Here is an 18,012-nt window from a genome sequence, read left to right as displayed (position 1 = left end):
TTTAACAGTGTCAAACTTCAGTTGTACACATAGACGATTATTTCATATTCTGAGTAAGTAAATATTTACATATATTTTCTTTTATGACTTTGGCCTTTTATTACATATAATACAAATAGAACTTATTTTGGGTATTACTACAGAGCAAAAATGTAATATTTTCTATCATCCCCTCAAATCAGCTAGTCTTTTCTCATTTAAATGCCTTTTTACTACATATTGTATATACTTGTATTTTTATGAATATTCTATTTCATTGCTTTGTCTTTTGTGTTAGTATGTCATCTTAAGTATCGTAGTATTGTATATTATCTGGTAAGGAAAGTGCTCCCTTTTTAGTCTAACAAAAATTGAATGTTTATTCTTTCACATGAACTAAATTGGCCAAGATTTCCTTGCAAAATTAAAATCCTGTTAACGTTGAGTTGTTATATTTGTAGATTAATTTGAGGGTCATTGATATTTTTAGCAGAGATAAATTCTATTGCAGGAAAATGCTACATTTCTCTTTATACAAATATTTTTAATGGTCTGAGTAATTTTTTGTATTTTTCTCCATGTTCTATACATTTCATAAGTTAGTTCCTTGTTATTTTATGTTTATTATTACTGTTATGAATGGTTTACCCCCAATATATTTTTAATTCATACCTTCTTAATAAACAACTAATTTAATCGTTTATCCCCCCCAAAAATACTCATTTCAATTTCTGTCATTTCCACCAGATGGCAGTCTTGGGCACGTCCATTTGTAAACCCTTTGAGAGCTCGGGTGACAATAAAGACGGTGTCTGGCAGACCTTCCAAACCCCTAAAAGGACAAGGAGAAAAGGTTTTTTCGTAAACCTGAAAGAAAAATGAACCTATCATTATGGAATTATAGTATTTATGCTGCTATTAACCATTAATCTTACAACCCATTAGTAGAGACAGAGAACTGTCACTGCACCCTTCGAAGTCATATATTTCTCTGTCCATGTCATAAATACCTGTGGCTGCTTGGCAGTACTTTTGATTTTATTTCAAGGACTCTCATGGTTAAAAGCAGGCTTTAATATGCCATTATTGTTTCTCTTCTCCTAAAAGCACCATTTAAATCAAGTTACTGGATTTCTAAATGTTTGTGACTGGTTTTTATGATGCCCAGATCTCTTCTGAAATGAGGTAAAGTACTTATAATCAATATAAAGAAAGTAGTTTGTAACTGGTTTATTCTACATAAATATACAAATCTTAATAACCCCCTTAAATTAGATACTTTTTGGCTTAACTTAGATGATTTCAAAGAACGATGCTTCGTATAGAAGGTAGTGAATTTATTTCTTGGTCAGGCAAGGAATCAGCTCAAGTATTTTTCTCATTGACTTTTCCTAGTGGCGAAAAAATAGAACTTTTGGACAAAAATACATCACCTAGGTAAGCTCCTCTCTATACCTTTTATTACAATTCCATTGTTAATTTACTTTTATATAATCAGGGAGAAGTAAATGACTGTAACTGTTGTACAGTAACTGTACATTCCCTTTCTGAGACATAATATTTCCACTCTGAGATTGAAAATTGCGCAAGAAAATTTGGTAAGAAAAAGGAACACATTTGGCCCTTGAGCACAAAGATATGCCGAGGTTAATTCTTGTTTTTCCAAAGAAAATTGATATAAATATTCTGAGAGGTAATATACCAAAAATTTTGACAGACGGTTGGTAATTTCTTTTAGGGAATACCATGGGGAAGTTTCACTTTTCCATCTCTGGATAATTCTATGATGTAGTTGTTTAGAATAGCAAATTTCTTTAGTGTGTTGCATGGATTTATTCATGTTTTTTGTCATCTCTGAGAATGAACGTTGAAATGGATTTATGGGAATCTCAGCTATGTAGTCGTTATGCCTAGAGAATGCATATAGTGTTCTAAGACAGACAAGGTCTGACAATTAAGTTCACAAACTTGCTACCATGTAAGCATATAGTGGCAAGTTTGCGAATTTAAGTGTCAGACCTTTGTACATTTAAGACAAAATTAGAATTGGGTTGGAATTAGGTTCATGCTACACATTTCCGGAGAGTTACAGGTAACCTAAATTGTATAAATAAAACCATAAGTTAATGAACCTGGAAGATTGGCTATATAAAATTACTTTTGAAAAATAATGAATTCTTTTCTGTAATCCATATTAATATTGCCTTTATATATGTATTTTTTTTAGGGCTGTTGGCTTTTTCAGGGTGGGATATGAATAAATCTGGCAGGTAAGACAGAATGTTCCCTATTATAGTGTAACAGTATACTACACTATACTAGTGAAATGTCTTTCAACATCAGAAATTTATACATCAATGCTGATTGCTTTAAATGGGAGGGGAGCCAAAATAAACTACATTTTCTAGACTGATTTCACTTCAAAATGCAGCACACAGTTACATCTTGGTAAAATGGAGGGGGGAGCAACATACACAAAATTTTGTCCATTTGAGAACTAAAAGACTGGCCAATAAAGAAAACTGAATGATTTGTAGTTTTACATCCTCAAATGTTTTCACATAGTAGTTCTGAAGAATTGTCATTTGTTCTTCAAAGATAGAGTAATGAGTTTTATAGCTGGACAGATCTTTAAATACATACTTATGAAATCACTAAGTTGGAAAAAACCTGAATACCAGATGACCATTTAGCAGCATCTGATCTGACTCTCCAGGGTCCAGAATCCTATTAGGTTGGTGCAAAAGTAATTGCAAAAGTTTAAAAAAAGTTTCAAAGGTAAAAAACAATTGCAAAAACTGCAGTTACTTTTTCACCAACCTAATAATTCCATCTTTTTGCAGCTTTGCTGGATCTAGTTGGTTCCCTGTTTCCTCCCTTCATTTCTCTTAATTCTTGCGACCAAACATTTAACTACAACTATTATGACTCCCAGCATCTTTTCTGTTATATCCCCAGTTATAGCCTCATCATATATTGTGGCTTCAATTTCTTTACCATCCAAGACCCCTTTCTCCAAAACCTCTTGTTTTTTAATATCTTTTTTTTAAATTAAAATTTATTGGGGTGACAGTTAGTGAAATTACATAGATTTCAGGTGTACAATTCTATAATGCATTATATCTCACATTGTGTGTTCACCACCCAGAGTCAGTTCTCTTTCCATCACCATATACTAGATCTCGTTTACCCTTTTCTACAATCTCCCTACCCCCTTAAACTCTGGTAACCCCTAAACTATTGTCTAAGTCTATGTGTTTTGTTCCTTCATTTGCTTGTCTTGTTCATTTGTTTTCAGTTTTATATGCCACATATCAGTGAAATCATATGGTTCTCTACTTTTTCTGTCTGACTTATTTCGCTTAGCATTATAATCTCAAGATCCATCCATGTTGTCACAAATGGTACTATTTCATCTTTTCTTACCGTCGCATAGTATTCCATTGAGTATATATGCCACAACTTCTTTATCTAATCATCTATCAAAAGACATTTTGGTTGTTTCCATGTCTTGGCCACTGTAAATAAAGCTGCAATGAACATTGGAGCACACATGTCTTAATGGATAAATGTTTTCAGATATTTTTGGTAGATATCCAGGAGAGGGATTGCAGGGTCATATGGTAATTCTATTCTTAATTTTTTGAGGAACCTCCACACTGCCTTCCATAACGGCTGCACCAATCTGCATTCCCATGAACAGTGTATGAAGGTTCCTTTTTCTCCACAGCCTCTCCAACACTTGTTACTGTTTGTCTTGTTGATGATAGCCATTCTGACTGGGGTGAGGTGATATCTCATTGGGGTTTTTATTTGCATTTCTCTGATGATTAGTGATGATGAGCATTTTGTCATGTGTCTATTTGCCATTTTTAAGTCCTCTTTGGAGAAATGTCCCTTCAAGTCCTCTGCCCACTTTTTAATTGGATTGTTTTTTTCTTGTTGAATTGTATGAATTCCTTATATATTTTGGATATTAGCCCCTTATTGGAGGCACTGTTTGCAAAAATCTTCTCCCATTCAGTTGGTTGCCTCTTTATTTTGTTGATGGTTTCATTTGCTGTGCAGAAGCTTTTTAGTTTGATATGGTCCTATTCATTTATTTTAGCTTTTACTTCCCTTGTCTTTGGAGTCAAATCATAAAATGGTCTTTGAACCCAAGGTCCATAAGTTTAATACCTATGTTTTCTTCTATGCAGTTTATTGTGTCAGGTCTTATGCTTAGGTCTTTGATCCATTTTGAAGTAATTTTGGTACATGGTGACAGATAACAGTCCAGTTTCATTGTTTTGCATGTGGCTTTCCAATTCTCCCAGCACCATTTATTGAAGAGACTGTCTCTTCTCCATTGTATGTTTTGTATGGGAATTTTCTTTGTCAAAAATTATCTGTCCATATTTATATGGGTTTATTTTTGGGTTCTCTATTCCATTGGTCTGTGTGTCTGTTTTTCTGCCAATACCATGCTGTTTTGATCATTGTTGCCCTTATATCTTTCTTAAAGTGTACAAACCAGAAGTGAACATTTATAGGTAGCAGAACTTTCATGTCCTGTGTTCTAGTGAATACTCTTCTATTTAATAACTAAATATTGGAGTAGCTTTTCGGATGCCTACATGGTACTTTTTGAGTCCTTTGAGGTTAATTATTTTTACTGCTGTCACACATTCTTTCCCCCTCCTGCACTTGTGCAGTTGGTGTTCTGTTGAGCCCACTTCGTAGGACCTTCATTTATTCTTTTTTTAAAATTACTTTCAGGTGTACAAAAAATCATTTTATTCTTATTAAGTTTCCTTGTATTAGACTCATTAACCTTTTGAGATGTTTTTGGATTCATCTGAGACATATTGCTAACTTTTTCTTTCCAGTCACTCCAGAGTTTGATATGTAAACCTTCTATATTGAATGAAACAAGTCCGAGGATCGCAGCCCACAGTAGGCCTCAGAAACTGCTCTTCAGTATAATACAAATTGACTGATGTACCAATCAATACCCATTATGTAAGAATTTCAGTGCCTAAGTGATCAGCCCATATTTCTTCAAGGTTTTCTGTAAGGATATGAGATCTTACATTCCTTGCCAAAGATTCGCATTTTCCAAATGTTAGTTGAGTAACTGCCCTCAAAAGTTCATGAAGTTAAGTAAAACCTGCTGATTCATAGTGAATGATGTTCTTTTTCCTAAAGACTTAAAAATTATTATTATTATTATTATTACTATTATTAGAATCTATTCAAGGCCTTTCCGGGGATCAGTATCAAGTTGTCACCATCTTTTACCTCTTCCAAAAATTGGAATGACATTTACCCTTTCTGATGATGTAGTAGCCGACTCCACACTTCTGTATAACTTACAGTGGCCACCGAAAAATATTCTTTGATTTTCAGTATCATTTTCTTGTTTGCCATCAGCACAAAATAGAAAATAAAGTTCTTATGGGCCCTATCACTTGTATATAACTTATTTGGTGTTTTCACTTTGATTTTGTTACTGTGGCTACATGCAAATATCTGGGGTTTATTTTTGCTTACGGTGTTTCTTGCATTACTTATGCATTTTTGAAATTCTGAACTTGTTACATTTCTTCCTGTGCAAACTGGTGGTTTCTTCTTGTTTTATCGTTGTGTTATTTTTTTTAAGTACATCTCCCTTTTTTATCCCGTACGTATGTGATTCTTCAATAAAAAGGTGTTTTACAAAATGATCCCAATACTTTTTTAAAAATCAAACTGTAATTTGGTCGACAGCCTGTGGCCACATGCAGCATGTGTAGTGGACAGAACAGAACACAGCCATGTGCCAAAGGACACTATTCACATCACAGGCAATTTGTGATAACTTTCCAGCAAGTGGCAGGAAAGTGTGCTTACTAACAAAATTAGTATAGCTATATTGCAACACATATCTGACAGGTGGAGGTAAAGTGACTCAAGAAAGGATTCCTCAAGAGAGGAAATTTAAAAATTTACCAAAGATGCCAGATTGGCTAGTGGCAGCCCTGGAGTCTTGCATTTGCTCTGGGAAAAGAGATGATTGTAGTTTCTCTCTTTACATTCTTCCCTACCTGTATTATATACTCTTTCCCTTAAAAAAAATGGGAAAAGGTGGCACTGGAGGAGTATGGCAGAGGAACTGAGCCACATGTAGGCAATTGTGGAGGACCAGTTTTGGCTTCCAGTCCTGAGTTCAGACTTCGGGGAAGGGCCTCTCTGTGACACACACTGGGTGCAGGGCTTCAAAAATACCAAGTAAGAAAGGAAGAATGGAAAGGAAAGAAATGCCCCAGATATAGACAGCTTTGTAAATTTCTGCAGACATATATATATGTATATATATAGCCAAAACAAGTATACACATTTTAAGAAAGGAAAAAACTATTAAAATTGTAGTACTCAATATATACCAGTAACAAAAGACGAATACAAGTCATATTTGACTTCCGCAATTACAAGAGATGCTCCAAGTAGTTACCATCATCGTAATTTATATGTATACATATATCTGTATATATGTATATATATATATATATATATATAACATTTGTGCACATTTCTGTATGTATGCTACACTTCAATAAAATTTTATTTTTAAAAAGTCATGACTGATGTAAACTTCATATATATTTATATTCATATGAAGTTTTTGTTAACAGAACACATGAAAATAATTGAATAGATTATTCAATTCAATATGCTTTGGATAGTGTGGGGGATAGATAGGGGTATGCTTTGGATAGTGTGAACTGAAATACAGATTTTGTTGGATGAGAAACTCACTTCCAGGGTAGTGAGTGTGTGTGGTGAGAGGGAGCCTTAAAAAGATAAACAGCATTTTCATCAGGGTAAGCTAAACTGATACAACAAACAAAACAAAACCTGTAATGGGTCAAACAATTGAAGTTTAGTTCTTGCTCATGTATAGGCCAGGATGGGTTTTCCAGGTAAGTGTGCTGCTTTCTTTCATGTGGTGATTCAAATCTGAAACCTTCCCCATTTTGTGGCTACATCATCATCCAGGGCCTTGTGTCATCTGTATTCAAGCAGCATAAGGAAAGTGAGCAAGGAAAATATACCCCTGCTTCTTAAATGTCTCACTAAATTTAAGGGGGATTGAAATCATACAAAGAGTATTCTCTAACCACAATAGGATTAACCTGGAAATCAATAACAGATGACAACAACACACTTCTACATAATTCATGTGCCCAAGTATCAATTACAAGAGAAATTAGAAAATAACTTGAACAGAATGAAAATGAAAATTACCAAAATGTGTCGGCTACAGCTAAGGTAGTACTTAGAGGGAAATGTATAGCTTTAAACATTTATTTTAGAAAGCATGTAAGTTCTCAACTATCCAACTTAAGAACTACAAGTGCAAGAAAGGAGGGAAACAATAAGGATGAGAACAGAAATCAATAAAATAGAAAAGTCAATCAAATAAAAATCTGGCTCTTGAAAATATTAATAAAATCAATGAACTTCTTACAAAATGGAGCAGGAAAAAAACGAAGGCAGAATTATCACTATTAGAAATGAAAGGGGAGCTACCATCATGGATCTGACAGACATTAAAAAAAAGAAATATGAAAAATTTTATGTTAATGAAATTGACACATTAGAGGAAACTTTAAAATCAATGTAGTTCAACACTGGGAGGAAAAAAAGGGAAATCATATCATCTCATTACATTCAGGAAAAGCATTTGACAAAATTCAGGGCCCGTACATAATAGAAATTCTCAGCTAACTACAAGTCAAAGGGAACTTGCTCAACCTGAGAAGGGTAACTAACACCTAAACTTAACATCCATTAACAAACAATGGTAAAAGACTGAATACTTTCCCTCTAATACACCAAACAAGGCAATGTCTGCTCTCACCACTTGTATTCAATATTGACTAGAAGTTTTAGCCAGTGCAACAAGACAAAAAAAAAAAAAGGAAATTAAAAGCATACAAATTGGAAAGAAACGTAAAACTGTCTTTATATGCAGGTGACATGATTGTGTAAGTAGAAAATGATAAGGAATCTATAAATAAGATACTACACCTAATAAGCTTACTACAACTAATAAGATCACAGGATACAATGTACCAAAAATATTTGTATTTCTATATACTAGGAACAAACAATTGAAAACTTAAATGGAAAAATCAATAACACTTGCAATACAATCAAAATACATGAAACACTTGGAAGTTAATGAAATATGTGCAGGACCTGAACATGGCAAACTGCAAGCCATTTTAAGAGAATAATAAAGATCTAAATAAGGGGAGGGAGATAACTGTGTTCTTGGGTCAAAGATTCAATATGGTTAAGATGTCAGCTATCCCCAAATTGATTTATAGATTAAAGAAGCCCTAACCAAAATGCTTAGCAGCCATTTATTTGGTAGAATTTGACAAGCTGATTCTAAAACAGAAATGCAAATGGACCTAGAATATTCAAAACAATTTTGATAAAGGAGGATTAAGTTGGAGGATTCATACTACCTGATTGCAGGAATTACTATAAAGCTACAGTAATTATAATGTGCTTTTGGTGTCAGGTTATACACATGTTAGTGGAACACAATAGAGGGTCCAGAAATAGACTACGTAAGTATGTAACACTTATATGGTCACTTGATTTTTCACAAGGTTGACAAGTAATTCAATGGGGGAAGGAAAGTCTTTCAAACAAATGATTCTGGAACAAGTACACAGCTACATGCAAAAACCAAACAAAAAACCTTGACGCCCTTATCTCATGTCACACAAAAATTAACTTGAAGTGAATCACAGACTTTACTGTAAGAGCTAAAACTAAAATTTCTAAATGGAAAAAACATCGGAGGATGTCTTTGTGACCCTGGATTAGGCAAAGCTCAAATAAGAGTTAAAAACTTCTCAAGAGACACTGTTAAGAAAATGAAAAGGCAAGCCTTAGGCCAAACATAAATGGTAAAAGGAGTTGTGCTTACAATAGACATTTCACAAAGGGGTACAATATTGAAGAATGCGCATTTCACCAAGGAAAATATACAAATGGCAAACAAGCACCAATGCTTTAAGTTACTAGGCATTAAGGCAAAGTATTAATGCCACTGCAACTCACTAAAATGACTGAAGTTACAAATACTGGCATTACCAATTGTCAGCGGTAATGGAGCTCAGGCATAGCTGATGGGAAGGTAAAAAGGTTCCAACCACTTTAGAAAACAGTTTCTTATAAACCTAATACTAACCCAGCAATGTATATACTCATGACCCAACATTCCACTTCTCAGTACTTACCCAAGAGAAATCAAAACATATGTCCACACAAAAATCTGTAAACGAATGTTCTTAAGGGCTTTGCTTACAATAGTCCAAAATCGGAAATACTTCAAAGTCTATCAGCTAATGAAAGGATAAACCACATGCATATAATGAATGCCATTTACCAATAAAAGGAACGAACTACTATTCATGTGACAACATGGATGGATCTCAAAAGCATTAGTCTAAATGAAAGCAGACACAACAGACTACCCACTACATGATTCCATTTATCTTGAAATTCGAGAAGACACAAAATTATAACAACAGCAGATTCGTCGTTGCCAGGGTTTTGGTCTGGGAAGAGGAGCTTAACTACAGAGGGACATGAAGGAAATTTTGGGAGTGATGGAACTGTTTCATATGATGATTGTGGTGATTACGTAACATTTGTGAAACCTCATCAAATTATACACCTAAAAAAGGTAAGTGTGTATTTTATACCTCATTAATCTTACTGAAAAAGAGAATAGAAATGTCTTAAATGTAGTTTGGGGTTTATGGGTATTCACTGTAAAATTTTTTAAAAATCTGTTTTATGTTTAATATTTTTATTATATTTCAAAAGATATGAACTCAAGATGAAATTCACAAGAGAAGAATACTCCAAATTTTATAAAAGCCCCGAGTTTTGTAACCTTTTAGAGCAGCCTCTTTTTTATTCTCACTAGTGCATCAGTTCCAAAACTAAAACCACTGTCATCTTCTACTTATAAGGAATGCCTCCATTTTAATTATGATTTTAATTTTGATATCTTCTCAAGCTTAGGAGAGGGGATTCTGCCTTTTAAGTACATACTATTGCTTTTCTGGTACAAAAGTATATAGGCTCAGGGTGACATCCTTTGAGGCTTTTGGAGTGATAATTTTTTTTTTTTTTTGGTAATAATCCCTTAACATATTTAGTTATTGTTCTTTGTTCTGTAGATCAAGGGTTGATAGACTTTGTCTGTAAAGAATCAGAAAGTAAGTATTTTAGGCTTTGAGGGCCATGTGGTCTCTTGTCTCTTAATTCTTCTGTTGTAGAAAGCAGGCACAGATAACACATAAACAAATGAAAGCAGCTGTGTTCCAATAAAACTTTATTTACAAAAACATGTATTGGGCTGGATTTGATCTGGGACAAAGTTTACTGACCGATACACACACTCCTCAAAACAGACCTGCTACTTGTTGTGACAAAGTGTTTGTATAGTCAAATAGCATAGGTACTTCTGTGAAAATAATTAATATTGAATGATAACAATGGAGTTCAGAATATGCTACCCCGAGATTTGGCACCTCGGCACAGTGAATATTTCAAGCTGAGAAATTTGAGAAGTGACAAGTGCAGGAAGAACTTTCTGACCTTCCCCTGAAGCACGTTACAAAACCCTTTTGTGAGAGGTTTATACCCTCCCTACACCAGAATGAATTTTAGCTTTGCCAAGGTTTCTCCAATTTACTACACTTCCTTCATACCCTTTCACCCATTATATCTTTCCACAACTTTCTACTCCTCATCAAATCTAGCATAAAAACATTCAGGATTAACTATTTCTTCAGGTCTTCATGTCCTGTTGAAGGCTCCCGTGTCACACAAAATTTATATTAAATTTGTCTGGGGCGGCCAGTTACCTCAATTGGTTAGAGTCTGTTGCTATTAACACCAAGGTTGCTGGTTCAATCCCTGCATGGGCCACTTTGAGCTGTGCCCTCTTTAAAAAATGAATGAATGAATGAATGAATAAATAAATAAATAAATTTGTCTGTTTTCTCTTGTTAGTCTGTCTTGTTCCAGGAATCTCAGTCAAGGACTTAAAAAGATAGAGAAAAAAAAATATTTTTCTTCCACTGCAATAATAAAAATGTTCATCAGAAGGCTCCATATCAGAAAATCAGGATATGCATATTCTGGTACTTTGTGTGATTAACTGTTGTACAGAAACGTCCAATTTCTAGAAAATACGAAGATCCTTGTCCAAGATAGCTTGCCAAATATTTCACGTATTTGATCATGGCTTTGCTTGATAAAGTGTACAGAGAGCAGACTTTGTTTTCCCTTGTATAAGATGATACTTTTTTATATTTACCAAGTAACCAAAGATAATGACTATTCTTGTTAGAACATTCCAATAAACCACATTCACTCCTGTTGAAGATCTAGCCCCACAGTTTTTCATTCTTGGTTGTAAGGAGCAGATAAGGACACGACTGACATCTATGACTAGAACTGACACAATTTGTGGTGCTCTCTATATTTAGATCATTTCCTCTGATTTAAAGCAGACTTACTACTTAAGGACTTCCAAACAATCAATTATGATTCAAGTCAAGGTATGATCATTAAATCGAACTTAGAAGATATAAAGAGTCCTTGTCGTCATGGTCTTACTCAAATTAAACAAATATATATTTTTAAAGTGGAAATAGAGGAAATAGAAACAAAAGGGATATGTTGGTTGATATTATGTTCTACTGCTTAAGCCTCTTCCTAATAGCCTCTTCCTATTCAGTGTTTACTAACAAAGAGAACTAATATTTATTTCTTATTGAGGGAGAGAAGTTCCTAGTTGTCTCTTGAAGTAACTGAGGATAGAGACATTATCTCCAAGCAGATCATTCATGTTTTGTAAAGAATAATTTGAAAAGTTCTCTTCCTGCAAATGTAGTGAATAGACCCTATTGTCCTGATACTTAATATTTAATAGTAATTGTTACTACAGTTATAATGTTAAAAAGAACAACTTTTATCTATAATATAGACCTCACTATGCAGAGCTCGTTGCTGGGGAGGAAGCTGACCAGCCTGTTACCACTGGTAGGTAATTTCTTTATGCTATTTAATGTACTTTTTAAAATGTTTTTATTAATTTAAGTGTGTTTTTCCAATTTTTAAAATTTAATTACGTTTAATTTATTGGGGATGATCTCCAAGACCCTTTCCTTCTGAAAGTGTTCCAGGGGCAACGCTCTGTACTATACACTGTGGTGATAGGTACTGTCATCTAGGATGGGAAGACCACATAAAATCATATTTTAAAATAACCGCCATTATAAGGATGAATGGGAGTTCTGGGAGGACTAGAGCAGTCTCCACTGGCGTGATACTGGTGAGGGCTGGGGAAGGTGGATGGAGCAGGGCCTGGAAAAGAGCCAGGAACAAATGTCCAGAGTCAGTAATGAGGGAATGATGAGCCTCAGTGGTTGACTGGAGCAGAGGGCCTGATATTACCAGATAAATAAGATTAGAAATGTAATATGGGCACAGATTGCAGGTTAGGCTTCTAGGCTAAGACATTTGGACTTGTTCTCTTTATGAGAAGCCATTGACAGCTTTAGAGTTGTGAAATGAGTGTTTTGAGAAGATTAATGTGACCAATCGTGGAGGGTAAGTGGGCTTTATTTTAAAGAAACACATTCACAATAGTATTATGTACCTGCCTAGATGTGGGTAAAGGAATTTCCTTACAGTGTGACATGTGTGTTCTCAGAGACCCTGACCCAGCACCCAAAGCCATTCCAAATATTTTCTAGCTTTCAGGCAAGCCTTGTTCAGAGTGTGTGCATTAATGGTCAGGGGCTCATAGAGCCTCCTCCTGGAACACTGGGTCTGGCCAGGGAATTGAGGCATTCAGTCAACATCCAAGAGCCACATTTCCCCAGCTGTAGATTGCAGAGACTGACGTTTGTGTCCCAATGAAGTTCTAACACTCAGTGTTCTCAGATGACTGCAGCGTTTTGAAAGTAGCATGTGAATCATGCTCTTTGAATTTACCCCATGACTATCCGTGATAGTACAGCGTCTCTCGATGTTAATAATTGCAAGTTTTCCAGAAATAGCTCAGTGTGTCTGAATTTGAAATATTTATCATGGGGTAGGTAACCTAGCCGTTTAGCTACTAGGTGACCTTTTTCAATAGATCTTTTGTTAAAGACCAGATACTATGTGTCATTGTTTCTTTTGTAATGCTGGACTGTTTCTGAGAACAAAGCCTTTGAGCAGTAAAGAATTGAGACACCCTAAAGCTGAAAACCTTTATAAAACCAGCCCTTTACACTGGATTCAATTACATTGTTGGCCAATGATGTCACATAAGGACCTAATTACACTCTTTTGTTTGTATGTGTTGTTTTGCTTTGTACTGTCTGGAGGTCTGGTCCACAGGAAGGCACAGTGGTGAACTGTTGCTATTAATAGCAGTGGCTCCCTGTTGCCGATGGCCACAGAAATCCCCCGGCTGTGATTGTCAAACTGGGTCTGAGAGACACTGAAACATCTCGCCCAGGGCTGCGTCTGGTGCCTGTTGGAATTAACAAATTAAAACGTTGTTATAGTGCAACAACAGCAAATATCAAATAACCTGATTAAAAATGGGCAAAGGACTTAAATAGCTATTTCTTTATAGACGATATACAAACAAACATAGGAAAGATGCTCGACATCATTAATCATTAGGGAAATGCATATCAAAGCCACACTGAGATACCACTTCATACCCAGCAGGATGGTTACTATGGGGGAAAAAAAACACAGAAAATAACAAGAGTTAGCGAAAATGTGGAGAAATTGGTACTCTTGTGCATGATAGTGAGATTGTAAAGTGGTGCAACCTCTATGGAAAACTGTATAGAGGGTCCTCAAAAAATTAAAAATAAAACTACCTTATGACCCAGCATTTCCACTTCTGGGAATACAAAAGGTCAGACAATTAAGTTCACAAATGTTCCACCGTGTACTTACATGGTGAACATAATTGTCCAACCTCGTATATCCACAAGAACTAAAAGCAGGGTCTTGAAGAGATGTTTGCACAACCATGTTCCTAGAGGCATTCACAATAGCCAAAAGATGGCAGCAACCAAAATGTCTGACAGATGAATGGATAAGCAAAATGCGGTATAGACATACAGTAGAATATTATTCAGCCCTTTTAGGAAGAAAATTATGTCATGTGCTATAATATAACATGTCACATAATAATGTCACATAATAATATAACAAATCTTGAGGACATTATGCTAAACGAAATAAGCCCGTCACAAAAATATAAATAGTGTATGATTCCACTTATATGAAATAACCAAAGTAGTCAGATTCATGGAAACTGAAAGAATGGTGGCTACTAAGGGCTGGGAGGAAGGAGAGAAGTGAAAAAGTTGTTTATTGGGTATAGAGTTTCAGATTTGCAAGATGGAAAGTTCTGGTGATTGGTTGCACAACAATGTGAATGTACTTAACCCAACTGAACTGTATACTTAAAAATGGTTAAGATGGTATATTTTATGTGGGTTTTACCCCCCAAATTTAAAAGAAAACACTGTTAAGATACATGAGAGATTAATTGCATTAATAGCCAATTAATGGCTTCCCTGTATCCATATCCTTAGTCCCTTCAGACATGGACCCTGGGATTGGTATATAAAGTACAGTCAAAAAGATGTGATGTGACTTCTGAGGCTAGGTCACAAAAAGGATAGTTTCTGCCTTGCTTTCTCTCTTCCACTGGGACACTCACATTAGGGACAAAGAATGCTCTGAGGAAGTCCAAAGTAGCCAATGTGGAGACACTACATGCAGAGGGGTACTTGTGGAGAGAACTGTGACCCTTCTAGCTGAATGCCAGCATCAGCTTCACCTAATTAGATGTATATGGATGGCGAATAAGCACTGGAAAAATATTCAGTATCATTTGTCATTAGAGATGTACAAATTAAAACCACAGAGATACCACCACCTACTTACTGAAATCACTAAACAGATTGAACATCCCAAGTGCTGGCTAGGATGTGGAAGAACTGGAACTCTCACTTGCTCCTGAAGACAATGTAAAGTGGTACAACCACTTTCTAAAATACTTTGGCAGTCTCTTAAAAGGTTAAACAAGCACCTACCGTATGATCCAGCCATTCCATTTGTAGGTGTTTACCTACTGTGTTTCCCCGAAAATAAGACCTAGCCCGACCATCAGCTCTAATGCGTCTGTTGGAGCAAAAATTAGTATAAGACCTGGTCTTATTTTACTATAATGTAAGACCGGGTCTTATGTTAATTTTTGCTCCAAGAGATGCATTACAGCTGATGGTCCAGCTTGGTCTTATTTTCGGGGAAACATGGTAGGAGAAAAGAAAGCTATATCCTTACAAAGACTTGCACATCATTGCTCATAGCCGTTATAATAGTCAAAAGCTGGGGGTAAAAATGTTCAATTATAAACAGTGGTGTATCCTTACAATGGATGACTACTTAGCAATAAAAAGGAATGTACTGTACAACAGTAAAGTAGCACTGTACTCCTATTAGAATGGCTAATATCCAAAACACTGAAAACACCAAATGCTGGCAAGGATGAGGAGCAACAGGAACTTGCATTCATTACTGGTGGGAATGTAAATGGTACAGCCACTGGGGGAGACAGTCTGGCAGTTTCTTATACATTAAATATAATCTTACCATGTGATCCAGCAATCTTGTCTGTTGCTATTTACTAAAATTAGTTCAACACTTATGTCCACAAAAAGACTTGCACACAATGGTTTACAGTTGCCTTATTCATAATTGCTAAAACCTGGAAGCAACTAAGATGCATTTCAATAGGGTGAAGAGATAAACTGTAGGACATCCAGACAATGGAATATTATTCAGCAATAAAAATAAGTGCTCTGTTAAGAAAAGGAGAGAAAACTCAAGTGCATAGTGATAGAAGCCAGTCCGAAAAGGCTAATACTGCCTTATTCCAACTGGATCACATTCTGGAAAAGACAAAACTACAGAGACGGTAAAAAGATCAGTGGTTGTCAGGGGTTTAGGGGGGAGAGAGGGAGGGGTGAACAGGTGAAGCACAGGGGATTTTTTTAGAGCAGTGAAACTATTCCGTATGATACTGTAATGGATACATGACATCATGCATTTGTCAAAACTCATAGAACTAACTATACAACCTGAAGTGTGAACCATAATGTACACTGGGGACTTTAGTTAATGATATGTCAATGTGGGCTCATCAATTGTGCATCAAATGTACCACAGTAATAAAGATGCTAATAATGGAAAATGAAGGAGTAGGGGAAGAGAGGGTAGATAAGAACTCTCTGGGCGGTGGCTGGTTAGCTCAGTTGGTTAGAGCGCAGGGCTAATAACACCAACGTTGCCTGTTTGATCCCCACATGGGCCACTGTGAGCTGTGCCCTCCTTAAAGAAAAAAACACTGTGGTTTTGTTCAATTTTTCTATAAAATTACAACTGCTCTAAAAGCTCATCAACTAATAAAAAAATGAAATATTGATACACACAAGATGGATAAGTGTCAAAATAATTATGCTGAGTAAAAGAAACCAGACCTTCAAAAGTATATACTTATGTATGATTCCTTTTATATAAAACTCCAGAAAATGCAAACTAATCACTAGTGATAGAAAGCCTCTTCGCGGTTGCCTGGGACTGGGGGTGGTGGTGGGGGCGCAGGCAGAGGTAGGAGGGAGAGATGAGGAAAGCACAGGAGAAAAGGTTTGCTGCTGATGGACATGTTCAGTATTTTAATTGTGGTGATGCTTTCATGGGTGTATACAAAATGTAAAAACACCGAATTGTGTACTTTAAAACTGAGTGCAGTTTCTTGTCTGTCAATAATCCCTCGATAAAGCTGTTTTTGTAAAAGCCAAACCCAGAAAGTAACCCAACCATTTATTAATTCATTTCGTGACAGGATACTTGTGGATGGGGCGGTGTGGCTGCTACCCTGCGCTAGGCTCACAGATCCCACTTGCTTATGCATCTGTGGTCAATTGGTTGTCTGTCCGGGGACTTGCTAGCCTAGAAGACCCTGGAAGGGAAGAGTCCACTCTCCTTCGCACATCTCCCACAGCTCGCCCCTAACCCCCATCCTGCAGCAGGCTAGCCTGGGCATGATCTCATGCTGCTGGCTGAGGTCTAAAAGAGGAGCAGAAATACATTAACATTTTTTAAAAAGTCTATTTTTGTGTCAAATTTGTTATTGTCCCATTGGCTAAAGCAACCCACGTGGCCAAGCCTGGACTCAGTGTGTTAAGGCACTAAGAAATTATGGGACAAAAGTCATAGATACAGGTGTTCCATTAATGGGGCTGTTAACGCAATTAATATACTATATACCTTAATAATGTTTTAATTTAGGTTTCTTTAATTCTATCAAGAAAGTACTTTTATGTGATGTAATTTCTTAAATATAATTTGCAATCTCTTAATCTCTTATTGAATGTGATTTAGCTATTGATTTTATATGTTTGCATTAACTGTATGTGAGAGAGTAATGTTTTGTTGTGACGTTTGCTACATTTTCATGTTCTATTAAGATTTCTTTTGCTGTTTCTGTTATATTTGGCTGAAAAAAATGTTTTTCAATTGTTTAACTTTGAACAAAATCATATTTAAATATTCTCCTTTGATTTCAGTGGTTCAATAAGTTGAACTTCCATCTCTAGCTAGGATAAATCTATTTTTCTGTTTCCTTCTAATTAGAACTGTTTTTAAGAACATTTTACTTTAAAATATATTTATAATGATAACCCCAGATCCAAATTAAATTTTACAGATGAGGTAACAGAGACTTAGAGAAGCTGGCAAATTTATCTAAGATCAAGAGAGCAAGTGGTGGAGGTAGGCTTGAATCTTCCTCTGACTTAAAATTTCACTCCTTAAACTGTACCAAGGTAAGAACATTTGACTAAGTGTTAAAAAACTATATTTTTGTACAGAATATAATTTCCACTT

General features: G+C 35.6%; 1 protein-coding gene across 1 annotated transcript in view; it reads left to right on the top strand.

Annotated features, from left to right (window-relative positions):
- The first annotated feature begins 10,518 nt into the window (after window positions 1-10,518).
- The window catches only part of SLC3A1 (solute carrier family 3 member 1), a 38,998-nt gene continuing 31,504 nt past the window's right edge, over window positions 10,519-18,012 (top strand). Inside the window, exon 1 of the mRNA XM_081069250.1 lies at window positions 10,519-12,084. The gene's annotated coding sequence lies outside the window, so the exon portion shown is untranslated. The remainder of the gene's footprint in view (window positions 12,085-18,012) is intronic.

This window comes from Rhinolophus hipposideros (genome assembly GCF_964194185.1).
Source record: "Rhinolophus hipposideros genome assembly, chromosome: 12".
In the NCBI taxonomy this organism is placed as follows: Eukaryota; Metazoa; Chordata; class Mammalia; order Chiroptera; family Rhinolophidae; genus Rhinolophus; species Rhinolophus hipposideros.
Note: the sequence above shows the minus strand (reverse complement) of the source record. Positions and strands in the feature narration are given on the sequence as shown.